Genomic DNA, 26,027 nt, shown 5'->3' with positions numbered 1-26,027 from the left:
GGTCGAGTCACCTACTAAGAAAATCAAAACAAGTGAACATTTTCCTCCCAGATGACCATTTCTAAGCCCCTACTCTTCCCAGTGGCCAACTTCAGGTGACAGCAGTATGACAAAGATTAAACACAAAGCCAGCTGCAGGAAGGTGGGAAGGACAAATCCTGTATGAAACAAAAATTACACTGAGAGTGATAAGTAGCATATGTAGCCCTTTTCTGGAAGACTTACAACCCTAGGTTTGTTTCTAAGGGAACACAGCCAGGTACTTGGGCATTGAAATGAGGAGCAGGAATGTGTCTGCTTCACAGAGATCTGTGCTGCAGCTCTTCAGAAGCTTCCCAGGCACAGGGCAGAATGGCCGATTGCTGGTGCTGGGTCAGACTGTACTTCACGTACAGTGAAGTGTGCCCTGGAACTGCAGTACATGCCGAGGTCCTGAGGGTCTGTTAATACATCTTTGTTGTGCTCAGCAGAGAGATTTTGACCTTCTCTTCTCTTTATTGTTTTAAATTTGCTCAGAGATACTGCCCAAAGCTCCTATTTCATTTCAGCCCAACACAATTACAGATAATGGCCTGGGTTGGAAGGGACTTTAAAGATCATATAGTTCCAACCCCCCTGCTGTGGATAGAGACAGCTTTCACCAGACCAGGTTGCTCAGAGCCCCATCCAGCCTGGCCTTGAACACTTCCAGGAATGGGGCAGCCACAACATCTCTGGGCAGCCTGTGCCAGCACCTCGCCATCGCCACAGAATTTTTTCCTAATACTTAATCTAAACCTAATCTCTTTAAACTTGAAAACATTGCCCCTTGTCCTGTCCAATGATAAGAAAGGGTAGTTTTGTCACTGTGGCCAAGCTTTGAGATGGGCTTCATTTCTAGCTTTTCCAGCATCCTGGAATGTATCTAGCAGTACTTCAAATCCCAATCAACATAGTGAAGTTGACAGTACTGCTCTTATATCAGTTATCAGTGTTTTCTTTTAAAAGAAGCATCTGATTTGAGGCAGGCAGGACTTCCTTCTGGATCATCCTAGCAAAGGTGGTAACAACACAATCAGAGCTTCTGGGCAGCTGAGCAGCACAAATAATAATGCTGAGCACAAATCATTCCAGCAAAGAGCTGATGAGTATCTGCTTGCACAGAGGATCTTTTTGCTTCTATTTTATCAGTAGTGGTTTATCTGTATTGTCTTTGCTAGGGCATTGTGCTTCACTGCCACAGTCAAAGCAGAATATCAGAGCAGAACCCTCTGTTGATAAATTTCTTCTGCAAATTAGTCAGCCTCATTTCTCTTCAAAGAGAAAAACATCTCCTTTCTTCTGCCTTTCTTGGTTGGCTGGTAATTAGTCTTCTGGGCTGTGTCACTGGACATCATCAGGAACTTGGAAATCTTGACAACCTCTTCAGCTGGTAGACAACACAGTAAAGACAGTTTTGTTTTTCTATTGTCTTCAATGTTAAAAAATCTCAATATTTAAAATTTTTAAGTTATATGCTAAACATTTTCATGTGTAGTCACTGCAGTATTTCAACTCTTACCATAACGCTAAGCAGTAAAAAGAATTTTATTTTGGTTTTTTCTAAGAATTATATAGTGTACTTACAGACCTTGTGCAGCATGCCATTTGCACAAATAAGCTCAATCTGAAAAAACTGGAGGGTTCAGAAGAACTAGAAATGATAGCAGCAAAAAAATACATTCAATACTAAAAGAGGTGCAGTGGTAAACACTCTAGAAAAAAACCTGATGAATGTGCACAGACCACAGTCAAACTACACAAAATTGGTGTAATTCTGAAATTGTCAGAAAAGTGACTGGGGGGAAAGACTTCTGATTTTGCTTTATCTCAGTGTTCCTGTTGCACATCTAAAGGGAGCAAGTGTTGCCAGGTATGTGGTTTCTTCTTTCTTTCATGCTGCTGTACCAATCCAAAAAGAGAATGGTTTACATCTGGTTTTCAGTTCTTTTGCCATAACATATTTGCCTTTATATGTGTAATCTCCTCATCTCTTACACCTTCTGTAAAATTGCACAGATTGAAGCCCTTATTAAGGACAAGACTAGTACCAGTTTGAGCAGGGTGAAATTAGGCCACCAGAGACCTCATTTCAACTGGAAAATGCATGAGCTGGGAAGAAAAAGTAGCTTGGCTTTCAGATTTAAGCATGCTCTGACAGAACTGCTAGTAATAAAATCCAAACAAAACACTGTTTTGCATGTGAACTGAGCAAATATAATCCGAAAGTTACCGATCCACAGCGTACCCAGAATCCTGAAATCAGTGTGGTGTGGCAGGGCCATATGGCCTGTCTGAGAGAAGCTATTTGCAATACCCAAGTCTTGCATACAATTCCGTATCTTAAAGAAAACTCTAAGAGTTTGTGCTCGTTTTGGCTGAGCTAGAGTTAATTTTCTCCACAGAGGCTGGTGTGGGGCTGGTTTTTGGGTTTGTGCTGAACACAGAGCAGATAATATAGAGATGTTTTTGTTATTGCTGAGAAGAGCTTGCACAGAACCAAAGCCTTTTCTGCTTTTCATACTGCCATGCAGTTTACTTCACAAATATACATGTATGCCTGTTCATCTGCCTATTTTTTAGTGTACTCGTAATGCCCACTACAGATGGTATTTTGTTCCCATGGACAGCTTGATGGTTCCGTCAAAATTTTTGACAGAAGCCAGCCTGAAGGTTGTCTAGCCAAACACTCAGCCCACACACTGAGAGATAAGTCCACCAAATGTATCCCTTTACTGTCTGGGTTTTTCAAATTCCCAGCAAAACATTTGAAAAAAAAAAAAGAGTGAAACCTTCCTGCCAATTGCATTAGGTAGTCCAAGGGTCTCTCCATTAAGGTAAGGCTCTGGCCTGAGCACGGATCATTCTGGCTTATGCTGAGCCATCCAGAAGAACAGGAGAAGATACACAGCTTAAGTGGCTGTGGATATCTATTTTACTTCTATAGCTCCCCTCCAGGTCATTACTTTATGTAATCATATAGTTTTAGTGAGTCCAGAGCTATTAGGATATAGAGGTCTTCATTACAGATTTTCTTTGGAAGCCTACTAACAATACAGATTTTTTTTAAAATTTATTTTTGAAGGAAAAAGTGATAAAGTGTATTTTCCATTTAATTCAAAGGAGCAATTCTATAAGGATGAGGTTAAAATAGGCTAAGGCATCCTAAGATATTTAAACCTGACATTTATTAGGGCATAAAAGCACACTTTTATTGGTTCACTGCAGAATTTACAGCTACAGTTAAGAATATTACCTTACAGTATATTTCAAAAAATTCTATTTTCTGTAACATACTAGCTACCTTAGCTGGTAAAAAGTTTTTCTGATACATGTACATTACTTTATTGACTTGCACTTTGCTCTGTGATGGATTTATTCCTTTAAGTGACACCGAAAGTAACAAATATAAGACTTCAGATGAAAAACACTTTTATTGGCACACTGGAGAGAGAAAGTAAAAGCAGTGTATAAAAGCTTGGCACAAGCAGTCTGCATTTGTGAGATGAGGCCAAATTAATGAGGAAAACCAGTAAAATGGAGCTTCAGCATGCTGTTCATTTTCCAAAAAAAAAAAAAACAAACCAGAAAGGCTGAAAGCCTGGTTGTGAATTTTTCACTGAAGTGCAAGCAGTAGTATATTTTATTGCCCTACGGAAAACAGAGGGGGTTTCCCAATTCCAAAAATATCCCCACTGCACTCCTTGCCAGTTTTTTATTACTGTGGGTACTGCTCAGAAGTGTGCTATGGAGATGCAATTCACTGTCAGAGTCCATCATGCTGTGTAGGAGGACTAGAAAAAAATGCAACACATTTCTGTTGCAGTTAGGTTACTTCGGGTTCTAGCACAGAAACAGAGGTCTGCTCTTGTGTGCACAGCGAGAAGCTCAAGAGATGTTTTGCCCTCAGGAGGTGCCACTTCTTTGCACATCCTGTAAAAGACGCACTCACAATGCAGATAACTATTCATTAGTAGCCCAAAAAAAGGTGATAGCCATATAAAATCTTATTTCTGATGCTGGGAATTCCGAGGTGATGCCGTATGAGATGGGTCTATGGTCAAGGCACAGCTCACGGCTCAGAACCAGCCACAGTGAGGCTCACCACTGGAATTCTGATAGAGTTGTGGTCAAAATACATATTTCTCAGTCAGTGACAGCAGTCAGGACTGGAATATGCACTGAGGTTTGAAGGGTCCCTCGGAGATACACTTTAATATTCTCATTAATAAAGCTGCAGTTCCTGAGCAGGTGCATACAATATTTCAGTGGAACAAGACAATATACTATACTATACACAGACTCAAGATTGATGCACTTTGACTGCAGGTACATCTACAAACTATAACTGGCTGTACAGTTATTGACTAAATAGCAGTCACATGACATCCATGAGACAGAGACATCCACCTAGATTAACCATTATGGGGATCACAGAGTCCTATGATATTCTTCCAGACTAACCAGTGCAAGGGCAGTTTGAGCTTTCTTGCTGAGATCTGAAATAAAGGCAAGCTACTGGGCATAGACAAGAAGATTGGCAGGTTTGGGGAAAATGGAATTGCCAATTAAAGTTAATATAATAATAATGTTACAGTTTTTAATTTCTAGCCATTAGTGATTTAGAATAATAACCTCAAATTCCATTTAATCTGGGAATATCTATTTCAATGATACCTATACTATTCATCAAATCCATGAAGTGTCTTGAATTTTCTGTTTTAAACTTGATTGCTTTCTCCATACCTTGCACACTGGGCTTATTTAACTCCTGGCCTTCCCTCACTGTTTAAGAAGTCTGCTGTGCAAGTCCCCTGAAGTCAGTAGAGGAGGACCATGGTAGAGATCCACCTGAAGTCTGTGGAGGTCCATGATAGAGGAGAGATACACTTGCAGCCCATGAGGACCCCTCTCTAGAGCATGTAGATGCACAAAACAGGCTGTGACTCCATGGGAAGCCTATGCTGGAGCAGGTTTGTTGGCAGGACCTGTGACCCCATGGGAGACTCACACTGGAGCACCTCATGAAGAACTGGAGCCCATGGAAAGGACTGTAGGTGGAGAAGTTAATGGAGGACTGTCTTACATGGGAGGGACTCAGCACTGGAGCAGGGAAGAACTGTGAGGAATCCTCCCCCTGTGGAGGAAGCAGCAGCAGAGACAACCTGTGATGAACTGAGCACAGGCCCCATTCTTCATCCTCCTGGCCACTGTGGGGGAGGAGGTAGAGAAAATGGGGAATGAAGTTGACTCTGTGAAGAAGGCAGGGGATGGGAGGAAGGTGCTTTTTTAAAATTTGCTTTTATTTCTCATTACCCTGCTCTGATTTGATTGGTAATAAATTAAACTGATTTCCCCAAGTCGAGTCTGTTTTGCCCATGACATTAATTGGTGAATGATCTCTCCCTGTCCTTTATCTAGACCCAAAAATTTATTCTCTTATTATGATGAGGGAAGGAATAGAATGGCTTTGGTGGGTACCTGGCAGCCAGCCAAGGTCAAACCACCACAGAACCAGTCAGTGAGAGGTTTCAGATGGAAAAACAGCTTTTGGCAAGGCAATATGCCCTGGCCAAAATGGACAGACAAACAGCTTCTAGAGGCCAGTATAGATTCAACATTCCTGGTGTGTAGCTCTCTGCACTTCTACCTCTGTTCTGCTGGCCATTTAACTTCCAGCAGCCAGGCATGTGACACTGGAGTGATGGTCAAGAAGGAAGTGTAGATCTTCTGTGACAATAATCTTTTGGAATCAAATGCAAGTGGTCCTGGTGTTTAACAGAATAATAAAAATAAGTATATTCAAAAACTATATCCTTTCTTTAAGGGGATCGAACCAGATCAATTTAGTATCAGCACATAAATCTCTCACCCCTTTTAATATTTACTAGCAAAGGCAGTAATTCATGCAGTTCTTTATCCTGGCTTTAAGGCTGAGAGAGTTTTGTTAATTTGAGACTTCTCTGACCACCCAGAAGGGTGCCATCTTGGGTCACCTGAAGAAAAGGTATTTGCAGTGATGTTTCTCTATGAAAGTTTGGCTGCATCAATTGATCAGTGTCATTTTTTGATTTTTACATGGTTAATTAGGCCATGCCAAAGTTCCTGCTTTAGTGAGGTAGTTTCTAGGTTTCATAACAGTTTGTTTTGAAGCTCATTAAATATCTCTGCTACCATAAAGTTTGTACTATGCACACATTGTTGAACAGACCTAACAGAATCTAAGAATCCAGATTAAATAAACAGTAGAAATTCTTTCTACATATTCCAGCAACAAACCAATTATATTTATTTTATTATTTTAATGGTTTTTAATATTTTTAATGGCCTTCAAAAGTGCAAAGAACTGGCAGCATTGAACTGGGAGCACCTCTGTAGATCAGTCCATGTGATCCATGTGATCTGGTGATAATCTCATGTAACTCTTCCCATAGCCTTGCAAATTGGCCTGATCTGCTCATTCCCATTATGTATTTGCAGCAATACAGCTAATGCTTTTTGGTTTTTTACTGAAAGTAGTGATGACAATTATCAGTTGTCATTGGTGATGATAATTGGCAATTTTCTATTAGTGGATGATGCTTGTTTAAGTAAGAAACTTATTAAAATAGCAGACTGCTATCTCACTATTTCATTAGCTTTTAATCCAGAGCTAGACAAAATAGTGAAAATAATGATATTTTTATCTTATAAATAAGATATTTTACGACAGTTTGAATTGTGCTGTTCAGCTATTTCTGATTAAAACCAGTCAGATTTGAGATTTTGAGTTTTGTGGCTGAGATGGCACAAGCAGACATCCTGGCACTCAGAAACATTCTTGTTGAGTCTTTTGTAAACTCCCTGTCTAGCCTAAACCACTCTTGATGCACCAATCAGTATCACTGGAAGAGTAAAGTTGAGGCAGTGTAGCACCCTAAGAGCACCTCTCCTTTAGCAGATCCTGGCTCATGGGACAATCATAATCACAGAATGACCTGGGTTGGAAGGAACATTAAAGATTAGTTAGTTCCACCCCCCTGCCATGGGCAGGGACACTTTCCTAGACCAGGTTGCTCAGAGCACGGTCACACCTGGCCTTGAACACTTCCAGGGGTGGGACATCCCTCACAGTAAAGGATTTTTTTTCTAATAACCACTTACTGTAGCCTTAAGTAAATAACCTTTTCAGATGGGAATACATTGATCAGGGAGCTTTTTCAGTTTTAACACCTCCGAGCACACCTGTATTTCCATTATTCTTAATTGATTTTCCTCCCACTAATATGTCATTACTTGTGGTCTATCCAAACATAGGTTCATAATTCTGATGGACATGTAATGCTGACTGCTATATATAGTTATGGGAATAGGACATGCTGGAGAGTCCTAGCCAGAGTCAGCAGTTAACATATCTGCAATGAGGGAGGCAGGAATTTATGTTTATGGAATTGGAATTAAGCTTTGCAGGTGCCAACTCATAGAAGTTCACTGAAACTTCATGGCCAACAGCCACGGAAATTAAATATCTGCTGAATAGGGTGTTAAATTAGCAGGGCTGCTGAAGCAGGCTTGCTGATACAACGTTGTCATATTTTAGTGTCAGAACTGTTTTGTGCATGTTTCTGACAAAAAAAAAGATGAATTTCACATGACAGATCTCTTGTTTGGAGAGAGCAGGGTGATTAAGCTGCTAATACAGTTTTCTATTATTCCTATAGAAGTATTCAAAGAGTATTTCTTTAAATACAGCTCGACGTTGTGTGGCAAAGGTTGAGGCACCTGTGCAGCAGTGAATGAAGGCTATCTAAATATGAATGACTAATTATCAGGGAACAGGAAAACACTAGTTTTCTTTCATGACTGAGATGGCTTCATCCTTTTCAGAATAATCTGTTGGGAAAATAATTAGCATAAAGAAGATGGAGTTTTGATAAATAACTTTGATGTTCATAATTATAGTAATTTTTGTATAATTTCTTTCATTTATGCTCACGTTTTATTTCAGTTTTTTCTTTCAGTCATAAAAGCTGATATTAAATTTTAAAGCAAACCTATCTCACTGTAGACAGACTCCTTAGGAAAAACTCTTATCTTTGTATGGTAACAGTGGACTTAGCATGAACTTGCTGTTGGGATTTCTTCCCATTTCTCAGAATTTGTCTTCCCTACCATAATAAATCACACAGATTAACATGTCAGGAAGGACGTAGAATTATTAAATTTAACAAGGCATTAAAGGAAACCTTTTTCACTTTGTTTGTATAATATTTAATATTTTTTAACTTTTATTCTAGGCAAAAATGCATCCTCTGAAGGGTTGAGCAGAGTGGAAATATTTGGATCATTGTGTCACTTGAACAATTTCCTAACTTAGGTGCAGATTCTGAAGGAGTAGTGACTGTCAGAGGGCTCTGAAGGTTGCCAGCTTGAAGCGTGCTTGTTGTGCTTAGTGATGTAAAAAGATTCTTATTCTGCACTAGCTTTCTTTAAGGCTCTATGCTACATCTCAGTGTGCTGAGAAATATAATTTCTTACACAACATTTCTTTACACAAAAATTAAAAAAAATCACTTTAGACATTAGTAATCCTTTTCAGATCTATTTAAAGATGACTCTATGGAATAATTGCTACATCTCCCCTCTCGTTTGGTCTCTAAGGAATTAACTACTGGGTTCTCCTAGTAGCTAATTTGGTGTTAAATTGCTCATATTGTTCTCCTATCATAGAACAGTACTGAAGTTATTTCTCCTCTTTTTCATTTACTCCAGTGTTTGTGTGCATGTGTTTTTTAGCAGGAATGCTTGAAATTTGGGGTGCTTGCTCTCTGAAACCCTACTTAAAAACCCCCTTTTGTTGTGAAGGATATTGTAATGCTTTTTTCTCCACAAATTCTATTATTTAAAAAAGTTTATCAGCTTTCTCATAGCATGTGTAGTTAAATCCTCTCCCTGTCTACTCACAGCTCAGTGATTAGGGGGATTTATGGCCAGCTATGCTACAAGAAGAAGTTGCAGGAAATACAGGAGTGTTAAAGGATGAATTGTTGCATGTGTCCCATTGAAACCCAGGGAGACTAGTGCAATAAAATGGTTGTTGTGCAGCTGTGAAACAGCAGTGGGTGAAGAAGAAGTCAGGCTTAACTTGACCAGCACAAGTGCACAGAATCATCCAAAGGTCAGGACACAACTGGTCAGGGTCCTTGCAAAGCCACTGTCTTATTTGAAAGGGCATGGAAATCACAGGGACACCTCTGATGAATGGGGGAAGGTAAATGTCACCCTCATTTCAAAAAATGGCCAAGTAATCCACCCAGGGAACTGCAGTCTGGTCAGCTGCACTTCCGTCCCACGAAGGAATCTACTTTGGAATGTATTGTCCTGTATATAGAGCAGAATGCGGTGATGGGGAACAACCCTGAGTGTAGGAAGGGTAAATAAATCATGCCTAACCAGTCTGATTACCTTCTAGGGTAAAATGCCTGGGTCTGTGAATTCAGGAAGTGTAGCAGATATAGAATCATAGAATGGCCTGGGTTGGAAGGGACCTCAAAGATCATTTAGTTCCAACCCCCTGCCATGGGCAGGGACACCTTTCTCTAGACCAGGTTGCTCAGAGCCCCATCCAACCTGGACTTGAACACTTCCAGGGATGGGGCAACCACAGCTTCTCTGGGCAACCTGTGCCAGGGCCTCACCACCCTCACAGGGAAAAATTGTTTCCTAAAATCTAATCTAAACCTATTCTCTGTCAGTTTGAATCTATTCCCCCCTGTCCTGTAACTCCAGGCCCTTGTAAATAGTCTGTCTCCATCCTCCTTGTCAGTTCCCTTCAGGTGCTGGAAGGCCACAATTAGGTCACCCCAGAGCCTTCTCTTTTCCAGGCTGAACAATCCCAATTCTCTCAGCCTTTCCTCATAGCAGAGGTACTCAATAAAATACCATTTACCTTGACTTTATCAAAGCTTGTGACACTTTCCTCCACAATATTTTTGTGTTCAAATCACAGTTTTACGGCCCAGATGGTCATCCAAAACTTACTTGATGGTTCAGCTGAGAGTGATGCAATTCATCCTACCCAAACCGCAGGCCATCAACGTGTGGAATATTGATGAGGATGACAGATCCTGGGATCTGTCCTGTTTGATCTGTACCTGACACCTGAAGACAAGTAACAATGGAGCAGGTTGTCCAGAGAGACTTCACAGACCCTGTCCCTGAGGTCTTCAAGACCAACCTGGACAAAGCTCTGAGCCACCCATATGACCTTGTAGCTGACATTTCTTTGAGCAGAAGGATGAGTAACAGACCTCCAGAGGTTCTTTCCAAACTGTGAACTTAAATATGGGTTTTGAGATGCTCAGTTACAAGAAATCACTGGCTGAATGATCTGTTAATAGCTGAATTCCATTAAACCCTCCTTTTCTGTGATTATGATTTGGTTTTACTAACTTCAAATTGCATATTTCTCTAGAATATGGCAGAAATAACATGAGGATAGATTTGACATGTGGCAAATGCACTGATACAGTCTCAAAAAATTGGTTTGATTCCAGTTCTTTTTTTTTTTTCTGATTACTTAATGCTTTGGACATCATGAATAAGAAAAACAATATCTATTTGCCTCCTTGAAGCCAGATTCCTTAACCCATTTGCCTTCCAAAAACACACACACATTTCCCTGCACATCAGAGTAAAAGGCATTGCTGCTAATCACCATCACCAGAAGCCTATGGCAAAAATTAATATCATTAAAACAAAATTGATGTCCTTAATACCTGAATACATTCTGTATTTTTTTAAAGATTTTTATTTACTTTCATTCCATTTAAGTTCAGTTGCTACTCGTAGTATGCAGTGCCTTCCTAGGGACTTGTTACCACCCACTCTCTTCCCAATTTGCTGACTTCTCAGTAATTTTTTGTGTCCTTTAAAATAGGAATATTTCTCCATTTCTATAAAAAAATGCAGTTTTAACTGTTGCTTGAGGTGTACTTGCTCAGAATAATTTTCCTGAACATTGAGTTCCAGTTTGGTATTTTTTATGTGTTTGAGACCTCTGTACAGGAATGCTTTGATAGCACAGCTGTTTCCTAGTACTTCCAGATTCTGGACCATGGGGATAAAGTGAAAAGTCTGGAGAATATCATCAGGGAAGTGGCTTTTATTTCAGGGTCTGTTTAGTAAGAAGTAATAGGAGAGGTCCACACTTGTTTTCCTGAAAATTATTTCCCAGTTTTATTTGCGTTCGTGAGAGGATGAAATAGCAAAATAAAGATTTTATCTGATTACAATTTGAGCAATTGCAATTGACAATTCAGTATCTGTTGTTAAGAACATTAGTAAGAAATCCTGAGACACACTGTCTGTAATTCAAAATGATGAACTTCTTTATTTGACACCAGTGCAAAAGAAATGCCATGAAAGGAGTGAAAATTAAAAATTCTGCTTGTTTTCATCAGTTGTATAGAAGAATGTAAATGTACGATAAAATGACCTGAGGGCAAAGTAAAGACGTATTCAAAGCATCCAATTAGTGAGTCTGGCAATGATATGTAAGAAATAATGATGAGACAAAATGTTTGAAATGATGGCTACGTGGTAGCAATGAGACAATTAGAAACTGGTGTGGCGAAGCGATTCAAGTCTTCACCAAAAGCTGTTTTACCTGTGATGAGAACCTGTTTTATTGCTATCCTCAAGTTAATGTAATCCATTGCCTTCGACAACAGCACCAACAATTGCCACACAGCTGGGACCAGTGTGCAGGCACACAGTGCTCTGCTTGTCAGGAAATCCACAGGCAGAGAAGGGACCCGTCGTGTCTCTGTTCATTCCATTTGTCAGATTCTTCACTGTTTCTCAGTATCCTAGCACTTCATTCTCCTACATAATTCCTCCTTCTTCCCTTGTGTTATCTCCATATCCAAGTGTCCATTTTTTGTCTCCTTCTCTCTGCATATAAATCTCCAATTCACCTAAGACACTTACACAAACACTACTTTAACACCTCATTTATCCATTGTCCTGATTCTTGTGTTTTAAAATTTCTGCATCAAAATTACCTCTGTCATTCAATTCCTTCTCCTCATCTGCGTTCTGCCATGATGCTTGCTTTTACCAGTAACATCTCGACGTTTACAATAAAAGCATTATAGTCCTTTGACCTACATTGTTCAATTTTATTAGTGCTTTGATTTTTGAGCATGTTTTTATACATGCTTTTATAATGGTACTGTGTATGTAATTTCTCTTAAATTACTTTGATGCCTCAAGATGCCCACAGTCTTCTATCTGAAAGAAAAATGAAGAAATAAGAAGGTCGAATAATGTAACTAGTTGTGGGGGATTTGACCCCAGCTGGACATCAGGTCCCCACCAAAGCCACTCTATCCCTCCCCTTTTCAGCTGGACAGGGGAGTGAAAATACAGCAAAAGGCTCGTGGGTCAAGCTAAGGACAGGGAGTGCCACTCACCAGTTACCAACAAGGGCAAAACAGATTTGACCTGGGGAAATTAGTTTCATTTTTTATCAAGCAAATCATAGTAGGACAATAAGGAGTAAACTCAAAGCTTAAAAACACCTTTCAAGCAGCCCTCCACCCTTCCCAGTCTTAACTTTTTCCTGATTCTCTACCTCATCCCCCTGCACAGCACAAGGGGACAGGGAATGGGGGCTGTGGTCAGTTCATCACACATTGTCTCTGATCTTTCTAATATTTTAGGGCCATGTAGGAAAAAATGGTATGCAAATTGCACAATTAAAAAAAAAAAAAGAAAAAACACAAATCCATGCAGCAAAGCAGAGACTGTAGTATTTCAGGTCTAGATTTATCCTTCAGTTATTATTTGCTGGTACAAAATTCCAGCACATGATTCTGGAACAGATATTTCTGGAATAAAGAGAGTGAGTTTAAAGCAAAGCACCAATACAGACAAAAGCATGCATAGGCAGGAGAGACACTGTCCTTGATGAGGAGGTTCTGAGGGGATTACCAATCATGAATATTCTGCAATTATCCATGATGAATTTTTGATGTATTAAACCTCTGCACAATGTAACCAATGCTTTAGTCTTACAGTGAGCCATTATTTGTTCAGATAGAAAAAGATAGGAGATTATTCTGCCATGAGTATGGATGAAGATAATATGTCATGCTAAAACATCATTGATACTGGATCCTTAATATATCTTCTTTGAAAAAAAAAGGGTTTGAATTATCAGAAACACCCTGTTTCAGATCATTATGATAAAACTGAGAGAACTCTTGCCTTAAAAGCAGCAATATTTTTCAGTCTAAACAGCCTCCAAAAAGCTACTCCATTTTGCTGTGTTTATGTGAGATACCTGTCATAGCCTGAATTCCATACCTGCTTGGTTATTTGTGATGGTGGATGTCTTTTTTCCTTTGTGAATGTCCTCTCTCTGAGAGAATGCTTATATTTGAAACTCAGAGATGTTCATTTAGGTAAATCCCTTTTCTATTATTCTATATGTATATTCTATTTGTCTCAAACCAGGGTAAGATATCCTATTCATGTTGTACCATGAATCAAATTCATGTTGCTCTCACTTAACAATCCACAAATGACATCATCCAGGCAAAACTGGTGAACTCCAACTTTGTATTATACACTTTGCCTCAGAAAATCTGTTGAGACATTATTGGAGTGTCTTGTCCCCAAAGAGAAACAGCAAAGGCACTCAGAGGTGCATTTCAGATTAGAACTTGACTCTACAGAGAATCATAACTATCATTCAAAGAAATCCTGAATACCATGTTGTCAGACTAAATGATCAACTCAAAATGAATGATTTATTGTTTGTCTCTCTTCCCTGATACAAAACAAGGAATTATTGATTTTTTTGAAGCCAATTTTTATTGTGGTGTGAGGCATCACAATTGCTATTAACTGTAATATTGTATGGGCAGTGAAATAGTCAGTGCTATTAGTTAATGTGCAAGCAAATATCAACCAGCATTTTGAACAATAAATATAATGACACGAGACATGAGTGTTTGTTCAGCATTTATTCTGACAATCCAACAAATGAAGAAAATCTCAGAGTTGGAATCTAGCTACCATTAAAAATTACACAGTGGTTTCTATCCATCTAGGTTCGGAAAAACTGGCTGTGATCCAAAGGTCTGATGACTTTAGCTTTAGAAGAAAATCAATGGTATGCAAATAGCTATTGAATTGTCCTAGACTAAGCAAAGCAGCTCAAAGATTTAAACAAAAGGAGGGGTTTTAATTCAAAAAACAAAGAATAGTTTGCTATTATTTCCCTTGGATGGAGCCAGTGTTTGTATCAGCGGGGTTTTTTTTGTTTTGTCAGGGAAAAGCAGTGGGATGCTGAGTGGCAGGCACATCTAACAGTATAGCTACCAGGAACCTTGTGACAGGAGGAGAAATATTTTAATTTTTGCATGTGAAAGCATTTCTACAACAATGTCTCTGCCATGCCTCAGTGCAGCAGTGTTGGCACAGAGCCTCTCCTGGTGCCCCTTGGCTTCTGCATACAGCTGCATTCCCTTGTCTTGGGAAGGCTGCACCTCTCAGGCTGCACCCCACTGATGTCAGAATGATGAATGTATTTTGTTACCCAATAAATATGATTTTGTCCCTGCTACTGAAAGGCCACAGGCCCTGGGCTGAGCTAACTTTAACAGGTGTCTCATGGTCAAGTCAATGAAAATGACTCACTCAGACAAAATAAGGTTTAAATTTAAAATACAATAAAGAAATTAATATTTCTCAGACCAAATTACTGCACAGCTGGTGAATCTTTAATACTAGAGGGACTGTTTATTTGGTGACTTCTTTTCAAGAACAAGTAATGCCCCCTTTTCAGATTTGAATATTGGAGTTAAAGAGATTGCTGCTGGAGACCTGCAGAAAAGTGAGAAATATTTGCTATCAATTTCGTGTAGGGCGGGATGTGGTGAAATGAAGCAGAAGAGTAGCTGACCTCTTTATTGAAAACCAAATGATTTTTCTGTTAACATTAGCCTATACCACTAAAAGATGAAAGATTTATTATCTAATTACTAGGAAACACAAAGAATACAATTAAGATCTGAATCTGTGGCTGCATGTTTTTAATTCTTCATCACAGCAAGTCTTTCATAAATCACTCATCTTTTATGAAATACATTATGAGAATATGCGTAATGTTCATTGTCTCAAAAAAGGAATTAGAAGGAAGTCAATTATTTCAACAGACTATATTATTTTTAAAAACTGGTTTCCATCAATTTTGTCAGTTTTCCTTAGTGTAAAATGAAGTACAGAATAGTCATACTCAGTGTAGCTGCCCTTCATTTTTTTAAAATTAAGAATATTATATTGTCACCCAGGAAGTGTTTTACACTTGTCGCTGCTGGGAGATGTCCCAGGGGTGGGTTCCAGGGGTGTCTGGACTGCTCTGGGCCTGAGAGGGACTGAACTGGGTTCCCAGAGTGCCCATTTGCCCAGCTCCTGCTCTGGGGATGCTGCCAGGGAAGCAGCTGGCAGCTCCAGGGCAATATTGGGGGACTGTGGGGCAGCTTTCACGCCTTCCCTGGAGCATGGGGTAGGGAGAAAGCTGAGGGGAGAAACTGTGGAATGAAGTGGAATGAGAGATGAGATTTAGGACACCACCACAGGCAAGGGGGCAATACTAGGAAGGTGGTTTTGTACATGTAGGGACTTTGACTGTATCATTAATAAGGCCTTTTTTGCATTAAGTAATTTGGATTATTGGACTGTGAAAATGCTAATTGGACAAGCAATAAATGGCATACAGCCATTTCCCATAACAGTATTTGGAGTGTAAGAGTATTTACCACAGTGTCTCAGTTTAGAGACAAATTTAGGAGAAGATGCTCTGGAATGAGTCGTCTCCTCTAAAACTGTTCCCACAATCCCTTTCTACCAATACGAAATGAATACTGGTGGAAGAAGGTAAAAAAAAAGAAAAAAAGAAAAACCACAAGAGTTTATTAGTTTATTAACAAACAGAATGTCCACAAGGCACAGGAAAAAAAAAAAAGGTAAATAAAAGCTAGATATTAAACTGCCAGACCCCCCCCCCCCAGGAACAAAACCCCAAAATGCCAGGGAAAAATTACCGGCTCACGCCACGCGGTAGAAGATGGCGCCGGCATCGGTCTCAGGAAAACAAACAAACAGGAGCTTCACACAGCAGTTCAGGCAAACAGATGAAAACCTGGTGACTCTGGCATTGTCCTCCTCTCCACAGCAGATGAAGCAGGTGGGCTTGGTGTGCTTTCTCTCCCAGGCTTGGCTTTCCCCAGGTTTGGGGCCAAGACAGAGTGGCCCCTTTCCTGCTGGTCCCGACCGACCCCTCTCCCACAGGGGGTTTTCTCTGCACTGGGACCAAATAAGCTGTCCAGTTCACCTCGAAAAATTGGCGAAGGATTGCTGCTGCAGCTCCTCCTAGGCCAGGGAAGGGAAAGACTTCTTGCCTGGGCTAACAAAACCAAACTAGCCAAGCAAAACCCAGACCGCACTGCACCCTGGACACCTGGGCAGTGAGGCTTTGGAAAAGCATGCCAACGAGCCCAAGGCTACCCCCTCCCCTGGACCCACCTCAAAGATACAGCAACCATTTCTGGGCCTAAAGCTGCCTGAGATCAGGGAATACACTGTTGTGAGAAATCACCCCGAGATACACAGACAGTACAGCTAATTTGTGTTAGTTGCTAATTAGTATAACTAAAAATTAATTTGTTTTTAAAATTTCACCAGAAAGTGCACAAGTGATTAATTTCCCCCCTTGTATGATGAATAGTTTAAGCAACCTTGTCCCTCAGTTAATTTGTACATTAAGGACTCTTCAGACATAATTTGCTGCCTGTTCTCGTTTCATGTGAACTGCAGCAAGCCATATTTCTGTTCAGCATCTCAAATGCCTGACTTTCTCACTGACTCCAGGGCAATATCCTTGTTAAATGCTTGAGAAACAGCAAAACTTCTGCACAGCTTACCACTCAAGGCACAGAAAGGGTGACTTAACAGTGGTTTGTAGCAGAGTGGGGAACTAAACCTTGGCACTGCAAGGCTCAGGGTTCAGGTACCTACTGTCACTAACAGCAAAGCTCATCTGTAATGGTACTCATTCCTCACAATGTGAGTGACCATAACACTGACTAGGAGCTATGGAGAGGAACAGAGGCAGCTAAAGGATCTCGCTTTCGGTTTGCTGGTTGCTCAGGGGAGCTCATGATCTGGAATTTTATCTGGTCATTTACAAATTCAAGATTTGTCTTCAGAACCTTGGATGTGATGGTTCAAAGATTGATCTGCCTCTGGGCAGCAGGGTTTTCTGCACTGAACAGGTGTAGGTTTTGTAGTTAATGCTCTACAGAGCTGCAAAATATGTCTAGGATGCACAGAAGTATTACATCACTGTTGATAAGAGATCCCAATATCCTCACTCTGACAAAATCTGTGGTGGTTGTGCAGCACTTCACAGCTGACAGAGTCCAACTCCACAGCTCCCACAGCCACTCTTCATCTATTTTTGACCATATCTCTCTCCCAATGGCACAGAGAGGAGCAGGTGTTTACCTTCTCTTCCCCCTCACAGTGAGAGGTGCTCTGACAGGGAAGAGAGCAGATTCCACAGGAATCACCGTCTCTTTAGCACCACCAAAGACTAAAAAAACATATGCAAGATTGAGGGTATCAAAGGTGATTTTTTACAGGACTCTCAAGCAGAGGTGAAGATGGTACACTAGCAGAAAGTATTTGCTAATAAAATACTACTTCTCTTTCGGCTTGAAAGCTTTTAAGTATAACAGATGGCAGCACTATCAACATAATGTAAGATAAGGGACATTGGCTCATACTGGAATACTACTGACCTGCTTGATAATATTTGTGCACTTGGAGACTCTTTTTTTCATTTTTAATAACTTGATTCCCTTTATCAGGCAAGAGTTACTTCCAAGAGGCTTCCAACTGCTGTTGTCTGGAACTCATCTGGAGACTATTCAAATATCGTAAAGGTCAAATTAAATGACTGGCCTTATTTCCAGAGTGATATACTTCAAACCATAAGATCCCTTTACAGCTGAAGCAATTATGAACCTTTTCTTACAGAGGGAGTGGATTTTTGATAAAGAATTATTGGGATAGTTTTCTAAAATCAGGTGATAGCAAGCTGACAGGGTTGGAAAAACCCTATCAGTGCAGACATGGATTCATTTATTTTGCCTGCCTTGGTTTCAGTACTGAGCACTCAAGCAGCCACAAATAAAATCCAGTCATCCAAATTTTGGAAGATTTCAGTGTTCACTGGATATTTTGGAAGATTTCAGTGTTCACTGGATCTGGAAGCCACCATTTTTTAAAAACCAGAATTACTGCTGTGCATCTGAAACAGTGGAGCACATGGACCAGTACTAGCTAGATGTAAAACATTAGACTGAAGGCACAGTCCTACTTGACCTCTAGTTAATACGCATTGCCAAAATGTGTCTGCACTGTTGTTAAGTTTAGGTATCCTAATTAACCTATCTTGTACATAGTGATTGATGGAACACTGTATGAACTTTAAATTTTGACAAGCAAATCAAATATCTTTGCTACAGAATCCAATCCAGAATCTAAACCTATTAGCTTTTTAGGATATCTCGCCAGTAGGAAATTATTTAATCTATTTATTTTAATTCTTCTGCCTGTAGGACATCTCTCTATGTCTTGGAAATAACATTTGACAAGGACTTCAAGATTATATTGTTAAGATTATAATAATAATTACATCCATTTGCAGCATTTCCTAGTCATATTATAATATAACAGTACTGTAGAAAGAACTATTCAGTGTTTGGAAAAAAGAGTCTGATTGTTGTCTTGTGGACAGTGCAGATTCTCAGGTGCTGTAAATCAACATTGCTTCCATGAGCTAAATAACTTGTCTGCTATGCTTTAAGTGTACTTTGTTCACAAGGTTATTTCAGAAGCATTGTGATGGTAATTCTTTCCCTGGCAATTATCAGTTTTTCCGTTTGCAGGTTTTCTTTCCTCAATCCTGTTTTCATTGAAATTAAAATGAAGGAGAGTTTCTTCACTTCAGCATTAGTCTGGTGATTTGATAAATGATGGTTAGTTAGCATCAGTTTTACTGACAAGAGGAGAGACATTTTTAATTCTATGTTGTCCCAGGACAAAGGGTATAGATCTTTCATAAGTAGCGATGATTTTTAATTTCTTAGGTAAAGTAATAGGTGTTAGATGTTATTTCCAGTTATTTCCCTGTATATTGATGTGGGCACTGTGTTAAAGTGTTCTATCTGAGATCTGACTGGTAGGTTCTTCTTTGTATTTATACACACAAAGTGAAATCTTCCACAAGAAGGAGTTATTCCAATCGCCAAACTTTGGTTCTCTTTGTTCCAGCTAAACTCACTGTCAAACTTCTCTCCCCCTAAACCTTTTCTATTCATAACTTTTCTGTTGACTGATTTGGTATTAGCTGTTAAGTCTCCTGTGCAAATATCGTGTTTCTTGTCTCTCAGTTCATAGGCCTTTCCAGCTTTTACTCTGCTTACAATTCCTCTTAGGTATTTTGTGTTGCAGGTACACCTGTTCCTTATATTCCTTCCTTCCTTCCTGAAGATCATTTATGTCTTTTTTCATTCTTTCTAAAGAGCCACCTGTTCTCCAAGGTAATGGGGTGGCTGTTTTGCTCCAGTCCTCCATTCTGCACTGACTTGCTCATTTGCTTCACAGTACCTGAATTTCTCTGGCACATTCATCCCCCTCCTCAGTCACACTGATCTGCTCTTTGCTCAATCAGGTGAGTCTTTTCTCCTTTTTGCAGGGAAAATCTTTTGTGATGAGCAATATTGGACCTAACATCAGGAGTCTTAAAGATTTTTTTTTTTTCCGCAGATGCTATTAAATTAATCCTAATCCCACAGTAGGTTTTTGCAATATCAGGCTTCCAAAATTATGAATGGAGCCTACCAAACAACCGAGTCATGATACTGACTGAAAAAACAGTATGTGACATGACAGCCACAATAGTGTATTAATACTGATGAATTGTGAAGACTGCAGAAAATACAATTTCTTAAATGCAGGAGGTGAGATTTGCTTCTGCATATTTGCCATGGATGGAATCATTTACATGGTTTTTGCTCTAGGCAAGGTCTGAGCCTGGGAAGATGTGCTGAAGCCACACAACAGAACAGTACCTGCTCAGTGAGATGGAGTGGGGGTATAATTCTGTCCTGTACAGTTTAAATCCTGTTTGGAAAAGGGTGATTCTGACTCTGAAATGGATTTCCACATGAACAGCAGAATGTTTCAAACAGAGTTGGTGTACTTTTCACATACTGAAGCTCTGCAGTAAACTATGGAGGGTAATGTCACTGTCAGAGCAGGTTGCAAGAATACATTATAATTGAAAGTGTTAGCTGGATTTGGCATAGTAGCCTTTATTCTCTCCAATGGAATAGTAATTACTTCATCCAGAACTGTGTAAGATATCAGTACTTGAAGACTGAGTAGATGTTTGCTGCTCTTTTTGGCAGCATTTGGTGCAGAAATGGGGCCATTTCTGGAGCACTATCATATGCAGTTCCATCAGCCTCCCTGTGGATCAGACAAGAACCAAGATGTTAAGGTTGCTAAGGCATACTTTCAAGCTGCTGGAATATTCTGGATAGTTTAACATGCCAAAGTAAACAACATCTGAAACAAAAATGTAATGAACTCTGACTGGCCCCAAAGGACTTTTAAGTGCTTTTAATTGTTCAGGCAATTTCTTTCAACTGTTGGCCTCTGAAACACATTGTTTGCTGCTCCAAATAAGGAGGGGCCTCAGTTAATGACAAACACTTTTCATTAACTAAGTTTTCTTGAGATAATCATCCTGGTTCTTTGACCTCTTACCTGAAAGACAATTTACGATGCTGTACCAAATCCATTTATCATTTTATGCTTGCAAAATTTTAGTTATAGGACAAAGTCTGTAAATTTAGACAAGTTGTAGGTCAAATCTGAGTTCCTCATCCTCAGTTGATGCAAAAACTGATGGCTTGTTGTTCTCTTTTTCTGTTTTTACCTTTTTTGTTGTTGTTGTTTTGGTTGTGGGGTTTTTTTTTGCCTGTGTAATTTGTGAGCTGTAAAAATCATCACCATTTCAGTGTATACACTTGCTGTACAATTTTGTTACTCGGTCACTTCAGAAATTGACTGTCAATACTCCTTGGTGCCTGGTTTTATGAAGTAAAAGCCAGGTCACTTTGCTAATTATTAGGGATAAGCAAGCCAAGCCAGATAGACAATATGCAATTACAGTATTAATAATAACATTTATAAAAATAATCATAATTAATGATGTAAATTTTAACAAGTTTTCTAGTATTAAACAGCCTTTCAGAGTGTATTGCAGTAACCCATGGTATAAGACCAGAACTCTTTCCTAATCATGTTTTTCTCTTATTTAATTCCTGACAGTCCATGGGAATCATGCTGCCTGGAGAGACTACTAACATGACTCATTTTTATACATATTTCTCAGCTTGCAGCTTGTCTGTAATGTCCCTAAGACTTCTAATATGTCTTCTGCCTTCTTTCCACGGGGAAAAATGCTGGAAATTTCATCCCATCCACACTTACCGATACAAGAGTAAGGTAGTTGGATTCACAGAGCAAGATGATGATGTGTGTTTTGAGTCTCTTGAGATACTTGTCATGTTGAAATACACTTAGCAAAATGCTTCACACTGAACAAGAGAAAAGGCAAGTTGCTGTCTTTGGACAGCAGATACAATGTGGATGAGGAACCTTTGCACTGTGTTCTCTGTCTCCCTTTTCCCCCTTACGTTGGCTGGGTTGGTAGGTGGGCAGTTAAGAGCAGGCCAAAAGAGCCACTCTGATGCCATTTTCCACCATTCCCAGCAGACTCCTAAATAGTTTCCTAGACTTGCCTGAGCAGAGATCAATAAAGCTCCTTTAAAAATAAGCACAGATTTCTATTGCCATTTCTGTCTAAGAAATTGTAGAGAAATGGAAAGGAAGCTTTAGCAACCCAGGGGCCTAAAAACAAACAAAAGTACTGGAAGCAGAGAAGTGACAGCATAGTTCAGTTTGTTCCTGTTCCCAGTTAATGAAAGGAAGAGGCGAACTGTGCATTGGAATACATCCAGAAAAAGGATGATTCATGTTTTCTGTAGGGTAGGTGTGTGATAGAGCCAGACACCCTGGTTCCTGAATCATGCAGCTTGGGAAGACTCTGCTTGTCCTTCCCATGACTATCCACCTAGCATTCCCTTCTTATGGAAACCTGAGTAGTGAGGTCTCCTTGCACTGTAAATGATATTGCAGCTTTGCAAACACTTTTCCAGTTGCAGAGGTCCAGGCAGTATCTACATAATTACAAGCAGTGGCCCTGTTCCTCCACTGTTCTTCAACCTATGAATGCACTGTAAGAAGCTGTCACAAGTGTTTGGGTCAAAAAACATGGTCAGGGCATTTGTGTCCCATGTGCCATAAAAGATCAAGGTTCTCTTCCTAGGAATATGAAATATTTCCACTGAATGTAATTCCTATTATTGTATTCATAAAACCTTTGATGATGGCAGATATCTTAGATATTGCCACTCTATAATTATATGTAAGTATGCAATCAGATTTTGGTCTTTTGTGATTCCTACCATGCTTGTAGAAGGGCCAGAGATTACAGGAGTGGGATAAATGGCACCTTGTGGCTCTATCTACGCTTCACATCCCTTCTTTCCTACAGATGTAACAAGCTCAGCTTGAGAGCCCAAGCCATTCTTTTCAGTCTGACAAATTGCAAAGTGAATGAACATGTTAACTAAAACCTTGGGCATCTCTATCTCAAAGAAAAGTCTTGAAGTTTGTCATTTAAAATTTATCTCCTTCCTTCACACAGTGTGGTTGAACACAGTGAGACAAGAGACAGATTTGTCTGTGCTTGACTTTGGGAGAGCTTGTCCACTGAAGAGTTTTATTACAAAATTTTTCAAAAGTTATGTCTCAAAGCCTGGTTAACCTGTTAACTACTATTGTTAGTGAACCTGGTTAACATCATTAACATCACCTGGTGACAACATTGCTATTGTAACAACATTGCTATTGTAACAACACTTTTTATAAGAGGGGAAGCTCTTCTGGAGGGGGACTGGGAAACAAACAGAAAATTCATACAGAGAAAATCAGGATTCTCCACAAGAGATTGTGTGATCTTCTGACAAGAAGTGGCTATCTGAGAATTTGGAAGGGAGTATAATCACTGTACCTTTTATTGTACAGTATTGAGGAATCCTTCAGATGTCACAAGACTGGTAAGTGGGATACAGGGGATTGTATCTTCCATTAATTGTATCCAGTAATGAAGCAATCAGTATCAGTAAAGAAACTGATAAAATAGGACATTTCTGTTTCCTAAACAAGGATATTTTAAGGCACATTCTAATGAAACACCTTGCCTGTCCTTTGTTATGCATTGCAGATGGGCTATTGCTGTGGGAAAAAGCAGCATAAAGCAAAACATGATACTACAAACAAATGATGGGAAAAATAGTAATGGGAAATTGAATTTTTCGTTCACCTTATGACTAAAGGCCTTTTTACACAATGGGACACCTGGTATTCTGCCAGAGTGAATTAGCAAATCCGGAGTGGTGAAACTAGAGAGAGCAGATAGGAAACTGCATGTTTTATTTGCATTCTGCCAAAGGTGATTAGAGTAGCATGTTCTATGCTAATGACTTAAGCAGAAACAGAATATACTCTTTTAAAAAAGTGAACAAATTCTTGACTTCCTGACTGAATAAGTTCCATGAGCTCCAGCATAAATATGGTAAATACCCATATCGCTTACTTTTGCACTATTTACTTAATATTTTCAGGGAATCTTCTCACGTATCAATCATTAGAATTTCTGTATCCTGCTCTTCCTAAATGTTTCTGCTGATTCCCACAAGTCCTCGTTTCACTGTCTTTCAGCAGAGATGGGGATAACAATTCCATGCACTGAAGAAGAGGCTGGCAACTTGACAGAAATTAAAATGGCAGGAGGTGGGATAATTTCCATCCTCCAGCAGAGCCAGAAGCAATATAGCTGGATGAGTAGAGCAGTGAGCCATAGGTGCTCAGTCAATCCAAGACCACAGTAATGTGGCAGGATGCTTAAGGAAGCATGTGCCTCTGGATAGCATCAGTCTGTACTAGATGATTATCCCTGTCCCATTTGGTATCAATTAATAGGTTTTCTGAACTCTTCTGTGTTCCGTATATATGTCCCTGTAAATCTTTGGAATCCTAAAGTCCACTGCCTTCTTTTTCAGCTCTTCAGCTTAGTAAAGCTGAATTTTAATTACAGATTTAAACACATCTTTAGAAAGCTTATGGTGCTCATAGATTATAAGTTCACTTGGCTTCATGCTTGATAACAGATACCCAAGTTTGGAAGCCAAGGATTAGATTTTTATTCTCACTGTACTATTATAGAATCTTTGCCTTTTATCTAAGGAAGCCACAGGTGAAAATAGTATAACTATGGGGTGAATTAATCAAACACTGTCCAAGCTTAACATTTTAAAGCAAAAGTATGGTTACTTTTTGCAATTCCAGTAAGACATTGGCTAAAGCTGCATTAAACATGCAGATCCGTTTAGATTTCATGGAATCTTGTGATCAACTCATTCCAAGGTATTTCTTGGTATTAATTTTCAGTCTTTATCTATTTTGATGCATCAATTTTATTTACAATAGAAGTAGATATTTTTTACATTTAAGCCGTGAGTTAATCAGAATATATTTTTGCAGTAGTCTAAGGTAATGTCATTATTTTTCAGGTGTGTTTATTGCTATGTTTCTGTTTGAAAGCAGAATGCAAGAGTCATCCATTTTACTTTAGCAAAGAAAACTGAAGGAACCGTGCTCATTTAGTTCTTCTCTGAGTGGCCAATGACATTCTCTGTGTAAATGATCTCACAGCACAAGAAAAAGAGGCTTCATCTGCAATTTTTCATAAAAGATCTCTGTGGACTATTTTGCTGATAGTTAATTGATTTGAAAAGCATCTATGTATGGTAAAGATGAGCTAGTACTCCTACAATTTTAATTTCTTCTTTTTCCCTGGCAGATATTTTTACTCATCTAGACTTTTTTTCAACCATTTTTCAACCACATGCTAATCTATTGCCTCTTCCCCCAGGAAAGATCCTGCCTTTCTTCTTCTCTTAATCACACCTTCCTCATCCACAAGGCCATCACATCCATTCAACTGCATTATGTAGCTCAGAGTGGTTTTCTGCATAATGGGATTGGAATTTTTTAAAAAATTCCAGTAATCCTACTCAAATAATCCATGAGATTTAAATCATATCCCTGCATTTATCTTGAGTTTCATTTGTGATTTTGGAACACTAATGACTTAGTTTTTGCTAATTTCTGAACAAATAATAGATTCATTTTTGCTTGGTAGTATTTTTATGTAATAGCAACTCTTGTTTTAATATACAAGAAGTATAATTCTGAATTAATAACAAAAGTAGCATTACTTTAATTTTGAGTCTTATTTCATAGAAATCTCTCCAAAAATCCACTGGGGAACCCAGGTATCATTCATAATCCCGTTCTTTATGAGGGAGTAAAAAGTCACTGTACTTTAACAATAAATTAGTTGTACTTCTGTGATAAAATAGATTAAAAGCAATCAGGCAGGAATGAAGGTCAAAATTCAAGGTGCATACATATAGAATATCCATAAAATGGAGGTGATCTTTTCAAAATGTAGACAATGGAGGGAGAAGCTGAGTGACAGAAAGATGACAGAGTAGCCCACAGGTGCCTCACAGAGCAACAGGAGAGCAGAGCAACAAATGCAAAATTAGGCAATATCTTGGACTCTGTTGAGTAGCTACACCACTCATCTTTGCACTACTGAGTGGAGCTCTGAAAGAGCTAAAGAATATGTAAATGAAATATTTGGTCAAAACCATCCTGGATTTAGTTCCACTGTTTTTACCTTGTCAAAA

The sequence above is a fragment of the Coloeus monedula genome (genome assembly GCF_965178545.1).
Source record: "Coloeus monedula genome assembly, chromosome: 3".
Classification (NCBI taxonomy): Eukaryota; Metazoa; Chordata; class Aves; order Passeriformes; family Corvidae; genus Coloeus; species Coloeus monedula.
Note: the sequence above shows the minus strand (reverse complement) of the source record.